The sequence below is a fragment of the Dipodomys merriami genome, unplaced genomic scaffold (assembly GCF_024711535.1).
Source record: "Dipodomys merriami isolate MVZ:Mamm:240054 unplaced genomic scaffold, mDipMer1.0.p SCAF_11, whole genome shotgun sequence".
NCBI lineage: Eukaryota > Metazoa > Chordata > Mammalia > Rodentia > Heteromyidae > Dipodomys > Dipodomys merriami.
The window spans coordinates 3,634,609-3,649,088 of NW_027202382.1; positions in this window are offsets into that span (position 1 = coordinate 3,634,609).

Below are 14,480 nucleotides of genomic sequence, written 5' to 3' on the forward strand. Positions count from 1 at the left end.
AGATTTGAATAGATGATTAAAATAGAACATTAAAGGAGTAAACTAACTTGTCTTTAAATCACAAAGGTGCTGAACAGAGTTAGAATTTGAACTTAGGCCAGTAAAACTCTCAGAACCACCATTCTTCACCACACTATGGTGCTTCCCTAGTTTTGTCTCCCTTGATTGACACCATTTTGTGATGGACTCAGCTTTTTTCTGCTTCAATTTTTCTGTTTGTAAAGGAAACAAAAATTATTTAGTATTATTAATGATCTGTGCTTTAAATTGCATACTAGGAAGGCTGAAGGGCAAGGTTAGAGTGGTTGAATACCTGCCTTACCAACAAATTCCCAAGTTCAAACCTTAAAACAACAGACCCATACCCAATTACATCCAAACATGAACTGCTCAATTAGATATCTTGTTACACTTGTCACATTATCATTAAAGTATTATTAAAGTATCCAATTCAAGTATTCGGAAGAGTCTATCACCTATTTTTCTCATATGGTAAGTAGGAATAATTATAGTAAGTGAAATTTATTACCAGAAAGGCCATGCTAATAGTCTTAGACTGAAAGAACTTGGAAGACTTTACATTAAACTTGCTTGTAGTTATTGATGATGAAATTGAAGCCTAAAGAGTCAAGGCATCATCAAGGTATTAGCCTAGGAAAACCTTGTCCTAGAAGAACTATTTCCAAAGCTGCTGATGCACCTGTTCATGGAAGGCTATGAACTCCTGTCTGCTCTTCTGCTTTTATTTTATTGCCTAAACATAACATTTATAAGCAATGACTCGTAGTTATCAACCCAGTACCTGTTGGATTTGACACATTTTTTCCATATTTATAAATGTAAAAAAAATCTTTCATCTGAAAAATCTAAAAAGCCTATTTAAACTTTTAAAGATTACATTAAAAACAAGGCACACACATACGAAGAGAGAGTTTACTATCTAGTATGTTTACTTATAGATTTATAGGCATATACAAGCTACCACAAATGAGGGAAACCATTCAACCTATGTTTTTTTGGATTTGGATTACTTCACTTAATACATTTTTTTCCCAAGTCTTTCCATTTTCTTATGAATGTTGCAACATCATTCTTTCTGATGGAAGCATAGAATTCCATCATGTATATATACCACATTTTCTTGATCCATTCGTATACCGAGCAGCACCTGGGTTGATTCCATATCTTGGCTATGGGAAACAATTCTGCAATCAGCATGGTTGTGATGGTAGCTTTAGTGTGGTCTTGTTTGTGGTCAGTTGGGCAAATGCCCAGGAGTGGGATGGCTGGGTCATGAGGAGCTCTATGTTTGGTCTTTTGAGGAACCACTGCTTTCCAGAGTGGTTGAACAAGTTTATATTCTGACCAACAATATAGTAGCATTCCCTTTTGGCTGCATCTCCAGCAGCATCTGTTTATTTTTTGTTTTCTTGATAATGGTCATTCTAACTGGGGTGAGGTGGAATCTCAGTGGGGTTTTGATTTGCATTTCTTTTATGTTGATCAATCTCTTTATGTGTCTATTGCTCATTCTTACTTACAGGTCTTTAGACATTCACACAGTGAGACCAAAGGAGGATATTCATCACAGCTGATCACAAAAGCTCAATAGCTATGTGCATATGATCATATAAGATAATATTTTTGAAATAAACTCCAAGAAATGGAAACAAGAGATTTTGTTGTTGTTGCTGCTGTTTTTGTTGTCTTTTCTTTTTGTCTTATTTGTTAGTTTGTCTTTGGGAATATAAGGGGGGGAGTTCAGAAAAGGTGGACAAAGGGTGAACAAATACAAGAGTGGTACTCACTAGACACTATGTCAAAAATGACCTGTACAACATGAGGGAAAAACTGGGAGAAAGAAGGGAAGGGGTGACATGGTTCAAAGAGAAATGTATTCATTATCTGACTTATTTAACTGTAACCCCTCTGTACATCACATCTACAATAACAAAAAATATATTTAAAAAAAGAAGCAAGGCATATATGGAAAACTTTAGAATAAGTTGATGATGCAATCCCAACTTTATTTTTTTATTTTCCTATATTTAATGTAAATACATTTAAATATCATTTAAAACAATGTGGCTTATAAAGGTAGTTTTTACCTTGAAAGTGTTTATAAATAAGTATTAAAGCAATAACTCTCAGTTAGGCACTGGTAGCTCCTACCTGTAATCCTAGCTACTCAGGAGGCTAAGATCTAAGGATTGTAGTTCAATGCCAGCCCAGACATGGGAGTCCATGAGACTCTTATCTCCAGTTAACCACCATAAAACTAGAAGTAGTGCTGAGACTCAAAGTGGCACAGCACTCTCCTTGAGCAAAAGAGCTCAGAGACAGTGCTCAGGCCCAGAGTTCAAGCCCCACAGCTGGCAAAATCAAAGCAAAGCAAAACCAATAATTCTTAATTAATATGGGCATCATATATTATTTTGAAATGCTGATTATAAAGAAGAAAGGGTCTGATATTTGAGTGTACTATATTGACAATTATTTAAAGCCTCTCTTTATCATCAGTAACTCAGAGAGGGGTTATGATCCTCATTTTAGGATGGGATAACTGTGCTCAGAGATGTTTAGTACTGTACTGAATGTCATATGACTATATGAAACAAAACTGAGATTGGGTCCTAAGTCTTAATGATTAGCCAAAACTGAAAGTTTTTCCATTGTTCTGGGTTTTTTTAAAATAGAATTGTGCACTGTGGATTTATTTTTACCACACACATTATTTCCCATCCACTTTTCATTTTGCTCCTTCTATCAGTCAATGCCTATTCAGGGGAAGAGAACTACACATTTTGGAACCCACAAATTTAGCAGAGGAAATGGAGTTTATGTAACTGTGGGGTGCTAAGACACATGAAGTTTTAAAAGAGGAAATCTGGGGCCCAAGAATATCCACTCACCCTGAAGTACTAATGCACAGAATAAGTCAGAGTTGGTGGGAGAGTCTGAGAAGCATAAAGCACTCAGCTGCCAACCTGGAATTGCAAAGAAGAAGCTTGGGGAACAGCTTGTGGAAGCCAGGGCCTGGAGCGGGTGCTGCCTCTGTAGATCTGCTGTGGGGTTTGTGGCATGCATCTCACACACAACCTGGGATGTGTATGTCACACTACTGAACAAAGCCAAAACTCAACAGCTGGATGAACAAGACCACTCACCATCTCTCTTCGTGGATTTTGTTGGTCTGATCCCATGCTAGTACCATAGGCAGTACATCAAAGCACAATGTCTTAAAGGCTTGACATGATAATCCAATTAGATAAAGAAGAAAGCAAAGCCCAAGACAGTCCTTGGCATAAAGTAGATGACCAACGTTTACTCTACTCAGTTGTAAGCAACAGGACCTACAACTGTTGGTTGAAGCAGGTATCCCATTAGATGGCTCAGAGAATTCCAGAGAGCCAATATCAGCTTATATGACAGAGGGAAAGAAACAGTAGCCAAGCTATACCATGGAAGATCCCCAGAAGCAATATTTTTGGAGCCACTACTAAGCACAAACACTACAGCAGATACCACTACCTCTTAGCTCCCAGAAGCCACTGACCTCTGGGTCAGCCTCACCTAGGAAAATCTTGGCTCTAACACTTGAGATTCACATATTCACTTAGCCAGTCATTCAGTTGACAAGCATTGATTGATCACCTACGCTGTGCCAGATTATGGTCCAGTGTGGATAGTTGTGAAAATTCTGTAAGGGAATCAGCTGTAAGGTAAAATACTCAAGATTGTCTATGAATGGTGTGAGAAAGGAGATGTCCATGAGATGCTGGGGTAGCACAAAGAGAATTTAAGTCCACCAAGGAAGGGGAAGACTTGGAGACTGCTTTACAGAATAGGAATGTTGTAGCTTGTGTTCAAAGACTGAATAAGAATTTTCCTCTAGGTGCCATGCCTTTAAAACTAGCTACATGAGAAGCAGAGATCAAGAGGATCATAGTTATAGACCAGCTGGCAGAAAAGTTCACAAAATCCAAGAAAAGAAGAGACTAAACTTAAGAAGGTAGAGGAAAGGTATTTTTCTCTCCTATGATAGTAGGTCCCTAAAGAGGTGGGAAAAGATGAGGCCAAAGGCACAGGAATTTCACAGGGGCTTCAGCATTGCATCTTCTGAGACTGAGAAAAGTTACCATGGATACAAATAAATATAGATACTCATAGAATATACTCATAAACGTAGATATTTAGTATTTAGTATTATTAGATTATTAGTGTTTGATATTTAAATATTTAGTATTATTGTATACTCATAATAGATGTCCATGAAGGAGAAAGAACTGATTTCTGAAGTGTCTTCATTTCTTTAAGGAAGAAAGAGATGGAGTATACCAAGGGAGCCCCAAAAGATAACTTTTGTTTCCTCTCGGTCAGAGCCTAAGTTATGCCTTCCTAAGCATACTGGAGCCCAAGAGACCTGGCATTACCTGAACTACTAAATGGGAGTTAAAGTTTAGACACTCCTTTATAGCAAAATAAGTCTAATTTTCAACACTTGCATAGACTTCAAACCCCAAGGAGCCTTTTCCCTTTGCCTTAACTGTCACCCTTTAGATGAATTATTTATTATGAATATCTTCATGCTCTCCAGTGAAGACAGCCCTGCCAGCCTTCTTTACCAGCTGTGTGGATGTGCCTACATTTGCAGAAATCCCAAGTGAATAAATAATCCAGCCAGTCAACCCAGCCAACAAACCAAAAGCCTGGCTGTACGTGTATGTGCTGCTATGCAAACTTAAAAAGTACTCACGTCACAGACCTGTATTCTACTCATTCAGAGGTGAATCTGAAAGTTGAATTACAGAAGATGATAATGAAAGGTGAGAATTATGGACTAGCACTGAGAAATCACCCAAGGTGTGCCCAACTCTCTTTGCAAAACCAAGAAAGAGTCATGACTAATGAAAACAAACCAGGAAAATCCTCTCCATCTTCCCCTTCAATTGCACTGATCCTTCCTGGAAAGCCTTATCTAACTCAACTCTATTTTCCAAATGGGCAAAGAAAATACAGTTTCATTATTCTCAACCTCTGATTTCACCTTGAAGGGTCAAGTTTGGATTAATCTAGTAAAACATAATCCAGCTTGAGTTCGGAATCTCCTTAGATAACTGAGTCACTTTGGCTTTCCTCTGTTGTTCTCTCTGAGAAAGCTCATGGCTACATGGGATGACTGTGGTATGTGATCTTATGGTGTATTATGGGGACAGACTGAGGGCTGAATCCATATAGAATCTCACTATATCAGTGTGACATGTCTTAACTTTGTCACAGTCAATAGGTCTGAGATGGCACCTAGGACTCTACCTATCTAACAAGATCACATGATGCCCAGGCTGCTTGGACATACAGGCCTCTGCTACAGTATGTCTGCTCAACTTCTAGGCTGGTGACCACTGAGGTCTGATTCATGTCATTAGAACTTTTGCAGCAACATGGCGATTCTCACTACTGACATCCATAGTCTCATGTGTTTCTAGTTACAGAATCCTTTGATTCTACCTAGCTCTGATCCTCTGAAACTCACAGGTATCTGTACCTACCCATTAGGATACAGAAGAACATTTGGGTCCCTTAAGTGCTAAAGAAGGCTTAGTTGAAGAGAGTGAAATTTCTTAGGCCCCTCTCAAGTTCTCTACCACTGTTTTTGAGCCATTTCCCATGCCATCTTGAGGACTTCCCTGGGCTTCAAGCTTTCGTCAGATCCTTGCAGAATGTATGTCTCCCATGACATGGTTGCATGTTTCAGAGGGCAGTTTCAAAACAGGGAAAAACTAGAAGCATAAATTGTCTCCTGCTGGCTAGGCCTCTGTCACTGGCTCCTTTCTGTAGCCTACCTAAGAAAGAAGAATTGGACATTTTGTTTCCTCTCTGTTGCATCCTGAGTTATACCTTCCTGTTATGGATTGAATGCTTGTGTTCCTCCAAATCCATAAATGGAAGCATCAGTTCCCACAATGGTATTTAGAGGGAAGTAAATTTAGGTCATGAGAATGTGGCTTCTGTGATGACTTCAGTGCCCTTACAAGGAGACAAAAGGATTCCATTTCCACTTCTTCCTTGGGTGGTCGTGGTCCTCCTCCTCCTCCTCCTCCTCCTCCTCCTCCTCCTCCTCCTCCTCCTCCTCCTCCTCCTCCTCCTCCTCCTCCTCCTCCTCCTCCTCCTCCTCCTCCTCCTCCTCCTCCTCCTCCTCCTCCTCCTCCTCCTCCTCCTCCTCCTCCTCCTCCTCCTCCTCCTCCTCCTCCTCCTCCTCCTCCTCCTCCCCCTCCTCCCCCTCCCCCTCTTCCCCCTCCCCCTCTTCCCCCTCCCTCTCCCCCTCCTCCCCCTCTTCCTCCTCCCCTCCTCCCCCTGCCCATCCTCACCCTCCTCCTCCTCCTCTTCTCTCATTACTCATGTGAGGATATACCAAGAAAGCAGTCATCTGTAAATTAAGCCAAAGTACCCTCACCATGAAGTTGACATCCTGACCTCTATAATGGAGAGAAATAAGTGTGGTTTGAGTAAGCCAGACAGACCATAATATTTGGGTAAGACAGCATTAGCTAGAGAAGGTGTCTCTAAGCCTAATTCAGTTCTAGATAGTCTGGCATTTGATCTACTGGATATGTGATCTATTGAATACATGCTCAGGAAACTTAAGAACCCCTGTTACAAAAGGATTTCCAAGGCTTTCCTTTGAGACCCATGAGTTTTTTCCTCTAGGTAGGATCTGTGCTCTCTCTTTCCATGGAGCAATGAGCCTCATAACTTAGCCCCAGAGCTGAAAGGCTGCATGATTTAGGAAGGAAATAAAATTATATTGGTTTTCTCTTCCAAAGATATGTACATATAACTATTCTCATGCTGTAGCTCGTAAATGCTAGTTCATGTAGTTCACTCCTTCCCTTCAGTCTGAATGGTGATATAGCAATTACTGTATCTCATATTCTGGCTCTCCCACTCTAAAAAAAATCAGCTTTTTCTTGGGACCAGCTTTCCAATATAGTGTTTATTGACATATGGGATTGGCGTTGGGAGTGTGACAATTCCAGAGACAAGCAAATGATTCAATGTCCTCTTCTATAATAAACCTTCACTGAATACGAAGAAATCACATTCTTCCTAAGCTGACTTGGTGAGCCTAAATTTACCATCTTTTTGTTTCTCTGAGTGTGCTTGATGATGATGATGATGATGATGATGATGATGATGATGATGATAAGGAATTATTTCTGTTCAAGTCTTAAAAATATCCTATTAGTGATTTTCTGGGTCCCTTGATTTCTGTGAAGTGAAGATTAATTTGTCACAGGGCATGTGCCTTTGTCTGGAATGCTTCTCTCTAGTTCTCTGGCTTAAAAAAACACCTTTTTTTTTTTTTTGACATACTGGGGTTGGAACTCACATACTTGAGTCTTCCACCATCTGAGCCATACCACAGCCCTTTTGGATTTAGGTTATTTTTCAGATAGTGTCTTGCAGTTTTTGCTTCTACTAATGTCTTCCACTGTCTTGTTTGTTGAGATGAGGATCTCAATAACATAAAATTTTTGATTTTGAACCATAATCCTTCACATCCCCACCTCCCAAGTAGCTGAGATTACAAGTGTGAACCACCATGCCTGGCTCTCTCTGACATCCATCCTTCCTTCCTTCCTTCCTTCCTTCCTTCCTTCCTTCCTTCCTTCCTTCCTTCCTTCCTTCCTTCCCTCCCTCCTTCCTTCCCTCCTCCTTCCCTCCCTCCCTCCCTCCCTCTTTCTTTCTTTCTTTCTTTCTTTCTTTCTTTCTTTCTTTCTTTCTTTCTTTCTTTCTTTCTTTCTTTCTTTCTTTCTTTCTTTCTTTCTTTCTTTCATTATTTCCCTTTTCTTTTTTGGCAGTAATGGGGCTTCATGTAACTCAATAACTGAGCTTGGCAGTAATTCAGTATTAATGCTTGGTAGGCAGGGATTAACTGGTTTAGTGCTGCTTTAGGTGGTTATGAATTTCCTTAGCTTTTGTTCAATTATGAAGAATAGTTTTGTTGGATACCTTTATCTAGATTGATAATCTGACAATTATCTTTTTATGTTTTTATTGTGAAATTAGTGTACAGAGGGGTTACAATTACATGAATAAGGTAATGAGTACATTTCCTATCGAGCATTGTTACCTCCTCCTTTGTTTTTCCCCTATCATCCCTACCCTCCCCACCTCCCCAACACCTCCCTCCCACCCCCCAAGTGACAATTATCTTTTAAGGCAGAGATATATCCTTTCATTCAATCCTTGCATTTGGAGTTTGTGTTGAGAGACCTGCTGTTATTCAAAGATATTTGACTGTGGAACTTCTTGCTTCCATTTTGCAGCTTTCCATATTCACGTTTTGTTTTATTTATTTAGTGTTTTAACTAAACATATCTATGTTTAACTAAACGTATCTATTTATGTTGCCTGTTTGGTGTTCTATATGCTCCATGTCTGATGACCCTCTTTTTTTTTTTTTTTTTGAAGTTAGGCTTCTTCCTCTTCCTCCTCTTCTTCCTTCTCTTCCTCTCCTTCCTCCTTCTTCTCCTTCTTCCTCTGTTTCTATGATTTGTAGGTTTGGTCTTTTGATGGTATTCCAGAGATCTCACCTGTTTCATCCACATTGCCTTAGAATCTCCCCATGGTATTTGTCTTTGTCTGGTTTATCTTCAATCATTGATACTCTATTTTCAACTTGGTACATTTAATTGGGCTTTTTATTTGAGTTGCTGAGTTTTTTATTTCCAAAATTTCACTTGATGTTATTTCAGAATTTCTGTATGTTTATTGAATTCTTCCTTTGTATCTTGTATTGTCTTCCTTATTTCATTCATCTGTCTGTTGACATTCTCTTTGAGTTCAGTTGGTTGTCTATTGTATTTTCTCTGATTTCAAGCAGGTGATTATATATCAGATGATTATACATCCCCTTTTTAATGTCATTGATCATTCTTGTCATTGATATTTGAGTTGTTTGAAATTTCACGTACATTACTCATTTGATTCCTTTATTGTGGAATTGTTGACCATTGGAAAAGACATATGTTCTTATGTTTTTGTTTTACTAATATATCTAAATTTACATTTATGCATCTGTGCACAGGTTTTTGATTGGGGGTTTAATTTCCTATTACTTTTAGTTGCAGATTTTTCCATGTTTAGCTACAACTGGGCAGTGACAGGATTGTGATTAATTTTCTTATTGATTTCCTAAGAGGAAGAGTATGGCTTAATAATCATGTTCTGGATCAAGTCTTCTATTCTACACAGGGGGAAGAACCTTAGCTGTGGAGGCAACCACACATGATCTACATCCACACTGAGATTAAATAGTCCCTGGTAATGGCCAATCTCAACCACAGCTCCTGGGAAGTATTTTTGGGAGGATTATAGATGCAAAAATGCTACTTTATGAAAAAGAAAGACCTTAGATAATAAGGGTGGCAATTGGGTGGGGATGAGGAGGATAACAGTAATGATTACTACAAAGTTGATGCTGTTATGAGGCTAGAAGGGGTGGCATCTATGGTTAGTAACAGGGGAAATGAGAGAGTGGAATGTGACAAATAGAAAATGTCTAGTTAATGATGTATTGAGGGAGAAAAGCCGAAGAGAATAAAGAAGGAATAAACAGAATAATAAGCAAGAAGTATTTAGCAACGTGATCACCTACTAAATGTGCAAGTAATAGAGAAGGATTGTGGTGACAAAAGAGAGGTAAAAGAAAATATAATTGAGAGAACTACTATGTTTGTAGACAAAAGGCAATTGTTGATGGTGGAAGGTATTAAGTGAGAGAAAGAGAAGACATGGTTTTAGGTTGAATATTGAAAAGTGGGTATCATGACTCATATATAATGACTGCAAAACAAAGGAAGAGAGAAAAAGAACAATGAAGGGAGCAAAAAAGAGGAACAGAAATATCCAAGTCAAATGTACAACACACATAAATTAATAAAAAGATTAAATTAGGGAAATGAGCAACATGAAATATATGAAGGTAGATTAAAAAAATAAAGAAGTGGGCCAAAAGGCCACATTGTTGGTAGGAGTACAAACTTGTTCAACCACTTTGGAAAAGTTCCTCAAAAGACTCTACATAGAGCTCCCCTATGACCTAGCAACCCCACTTTTAGGCATTTACCTAAATGATCACAAACAAGGCCATACTAAAGCTACCAGCACAACTATGTTTATCAAAGCATTATTCACAATAGCTAAGATATGGAACCAACCCAGATGCCCCTCAGTAGATGAATGGATCAAGAAAATGTGATACATATATATGTATTAAATATGTATTAAATAATACATATTATATGTTATATATTATATATATATAATGGAATTCTATGCCTCCATCAGAAAGAATGACACCACCCCATTTGTTAGGAAATGGAAAGACTTGGAAAAAATTATATTAAGTGAAGTAAGCCAGGCCTAAAGAAACATAGGTCCCATGGTTTCCCTTATTTGCAATAACCAGTATATACCTAGGGACAAGCAGAAAAGGTCAAAAGCTATATACATATGACCATATAAGATGATGCTAAGTGAAATGAACCCCAAGACGGGGACACAAGAGGTTTTATCTTTCTTGCTGTTGTTTTTAATCTATTTATAATGTATTGTGTGATTTTTTTCCTTTTGTATGTTCTTCCCCCATGGTATAGCCCCTGTTTTCACTGTATTTGATTCCGGTGCCTTGCATCTTGTATATACATTTTTCTAATTTGGGGAGGGGAAGGGAAATAACAAAATGCTGAAATAAGGATGCAGGTTGACCCATTGTAACAATGAGATGTACAAAACACTATGTTGAAAATGAACTTTACAGCTTCGGAAGGAGGCGTTGGGGATGTGGGGAGGGAAGGGATGGTAGGGGAAAAACAATGGAGGAGGTAACAATGCTTGATAGGAAATGTACTCATTACTTTACTCATGCAACTGTAACCTCTCTGTACAGTATCTTTACAATAAAAATATACTAAAAAATAAAGAAAGAAGTAAAACAACAACAAAAACAGAGTTATCAGTTTTGTCTAGCAGGTGGGAGTGTAGTTACAAGTTGTATTCACTGTAATGATGGTTATAGCCTTTTGCTAGTCCCACAGAAGAGGTGAAGGGTTCAGAGATCTAAAGCGAGAATTTCTAGTGCAAGCCTTTTATTTGGGAAGAGATCTCAGCAAATATTGCTATAGGAAGATGAAGTAAGATGAGACATTAATAATCAAAACATCTGAGAAGGTGGGTGTCCATGGCTCACATGTGTAATTCTAACTACTCATGAGGCTGAGATCTGAGCATTGTGGTTCAAAGCCAGCTTGGGCTAGAAAGTTTGTGAGACTCTTATTTCCAATTAACCACCCCAAAAGGCAGAAATAGAGCTGTGGTTCAAATGGTAGTGTACTAGCCTTGAACAGATGGATAAAACTCAGGGACAGAGCCAGGCCCAAATTCAAGCCCCAGAACCAGTGCAAAAGAAAGGAAGGCAGGCAGGAAGGAAGGCAGGAAGGAAGGAAAGGAAGGAAAGGAATGAAAAGGAAGGAAAGGAAGGAAAGGAAGGAACGCAAGCATCTGAGAGGCAGTGAAAGCCCATCTTTGGGTGGCTGTATAACGTTTGTGGTTGCCTCCACAGCTATATACCATTTCCAGAGGTTTTTGGTTGGGAGGGCTGGGCAGGGGTGGTTTTCTGTTCTCCACTACCTCCTACTAGTCTGTCTGTAGATCAGTATCTAGGACCAGAGTCCTCAGGCAGTAAGGGACTGCAGGTCCTACTAGAATGGAAAGTGCGAAGGGGATGGGGATGAAGCATTCAGAATCGGCAACATCTTGGAAATTGTATCTGAATGGCATAATCCTGTAATAGTGAGATCAGAGTCTGACATCAAATTAAACTAGATCTCTTCTGCTCATCTTGGACACATGGAAAATTATGTAACTTCTCAGTGCCTCACTTACCTCATGTGTCAAAAAAGATAATAAGATACGGGGCCTTATAGGGTCACAGTGAGGGTCAAGTGAGTCCATAGAGGTGACAAACTTAAAGTGGTGTTAATTCCTATCAGGGACTGTTTATTCATATTTATGATTTGGTAGCACCAAGCTAACTATCAACCTGCTTCCAAGCAATGCACTTGTCACTATTTACTCTGGTCTTCTCTGTCCTTTAATAATATGAGGGTTTTTATGTTTTTAATATTTTCAATAAGAATTTTGAATTTAAAATGCCATGCATAATGGTGCAAAGTCACAATTCAATAGGAAAAAAATCCATTTTCTATTCACACATATAAACATATATTCATCATTATTGGAAAATCATTTAAGCCCCTCTTCTGACCATACTTTGATCAAATTTAGTTAACTTATTTTTTTTATTTTTATTATTTATTTATTTATTTATTTATTTTATTGTGAGAATACCATACAGAGGAGTTACAATTACATGGGCAAGATAATGAGCACATTTCCTTTTTTTTTTTGTCAGTTGTGGGGCTTTTTTTTTTTGTCAGTTGAGCTCTGGGCCTGAGCGCTGTCCCTCAGCTCTTCAGCTCAAGGAGAGCCTGCTCTACCGCTTGAGCTACAGCGTCACTTCTGGTTTTCTAGTGGTTTATTGGAGATAAAAGTTTCACGGACTTCCTTGAGCTGAAGAGCTGAGGGACAGCACCCAGGCCCAGAGTTCAAGCCCCACAACCGCCAAAAAAAAAAAAAAGTTTCACGGACTTTCCTGCCCGGGCTGGCTTTGAACCACGATCCTCAGATCTCAGCCTCCTGAGTAGCTAGTATTACAGGCGTGAGCCACCAGCGCCCGGCAAATGAGTACATTTCTTTTTTTTTTTTTTTTTGTCGGCTGTGGGGCTTGAACTCTGGGCCTGGGCGCTGTCCCTCAGCTCTTCAACTCAAGGCCAGTGCACTACCACTTGAGCTACAGCGTCACTTCCGGTTTTCTGGTGGTTTATTGGAGATAGGAGTCTCACGGTCTCTTCTGCCCGGGCTGGCTTTGAACCAAGATCCTCAGATCTCAACCTCCTGAGTAGCTAGGATCACAGGCGTGAGCCACCAGCGCCCCGCATAAAATGAGTACATTTCTTATCAAACATTGTTGCCTCCTCTTTGTTTCCCCTTCCCATCCCTTCCCATACTCCTCCCCTCCCCCCGACCCAATCCTTCCCCACCCCTCACCAAAGTTGTTAAGTTCGTTTTTCAACATAACGACTTGTACATCTCATTGTTGCAATGGGTCCACCTATATCCCTAGTTAAATGATTTGTTTTTTTCCCTTCCCCTCAACAAATTATACCAACATCAAATACAGTGAAAGTATGGGTTATGCTGTGGGGGAGGGACATACAAAGCAACATAGAAATCATCTTATAAATATGTTAGAAACAATTGCATGAAAGGAAAAAAAACAAAAAAAATTTGAATACTTATCTTGGGGTTCATTCCACTAACATCAACTTATCTGACCATTTCTGCTTGACTCAGACATATACTAGTTATTGCAAATAAGGAAAACCATGGGACCTATGTTTCTTTGGGCTTGGCTTACTTCACTTAATATAATTTTTTACAAGTCTATCCATTTCCTAACAAATGGGGCAATGTAATTCTTTCTGATGGAGGCATAGAATTCCATTGTGTATACTAAAGCTACCAGCACGACTATGTTTATTGCAGCATTATTTACCATAGCTAAGATATGGAACAACCCAGATGCCCTTCAGTAGATGAATGGATCAAGAAGTTGACTTATTTTTTATCCCCCAAATAATGCCCATCCTTCAGCAATGTGTCCTTTTTCATCTCCAGCACTGTCTCTTCCGCTTCCGTCTTTGTTAGTATACAGATAAGAGTCTCCTAGCCCTTCTGGCATTTCACATTATAGAAAGCATGTTCATTGTTCATACTGAATTTGAATTTCATATGAAAGGAGGAAATCATTTTTTCAAAATGGTCAGGAGGGAATAATACGTTTAAGAAGATTTAAGATACAAATTAAAAGCAGAAACAGAAGAAATGACTCTTCTGTCTCAGGAATTGCATCATGAGTTTTTAAACACCTCTTCATTTGTTAACATATATATATATATATATATATATATATGCATACACAAATGCTGACAAGTCAGCTGATAGTTTAAGAAGATACAATTAGATGGTTCCAGCTGTTTCTGTTTCGTGAGCAGTCTTTGAACAGTTTGAAGGCCTAGGCTAATCACTCTGAAAGTAGATAATTTATTGTTACACTCAAAAATTGTATAAGCAGTCTCTATGTATACAATAGCTTCAGGGATTGCATTCTTTTCTGCTAGATTTTTTTTCCCTAAGTGTTTGAGCCCATGATATTCAAAGGAGCCCAGCGTTCTCTTTACCAATTGCAGAAACTTCCTAGGGTGTTTTTAAACAAGCAGCCCTTTGCTATTCTTGCTTGATCTGAGGGAATTCAATAAGATCTTTTTATGTATCCTACTTATTTTCCTAAACAT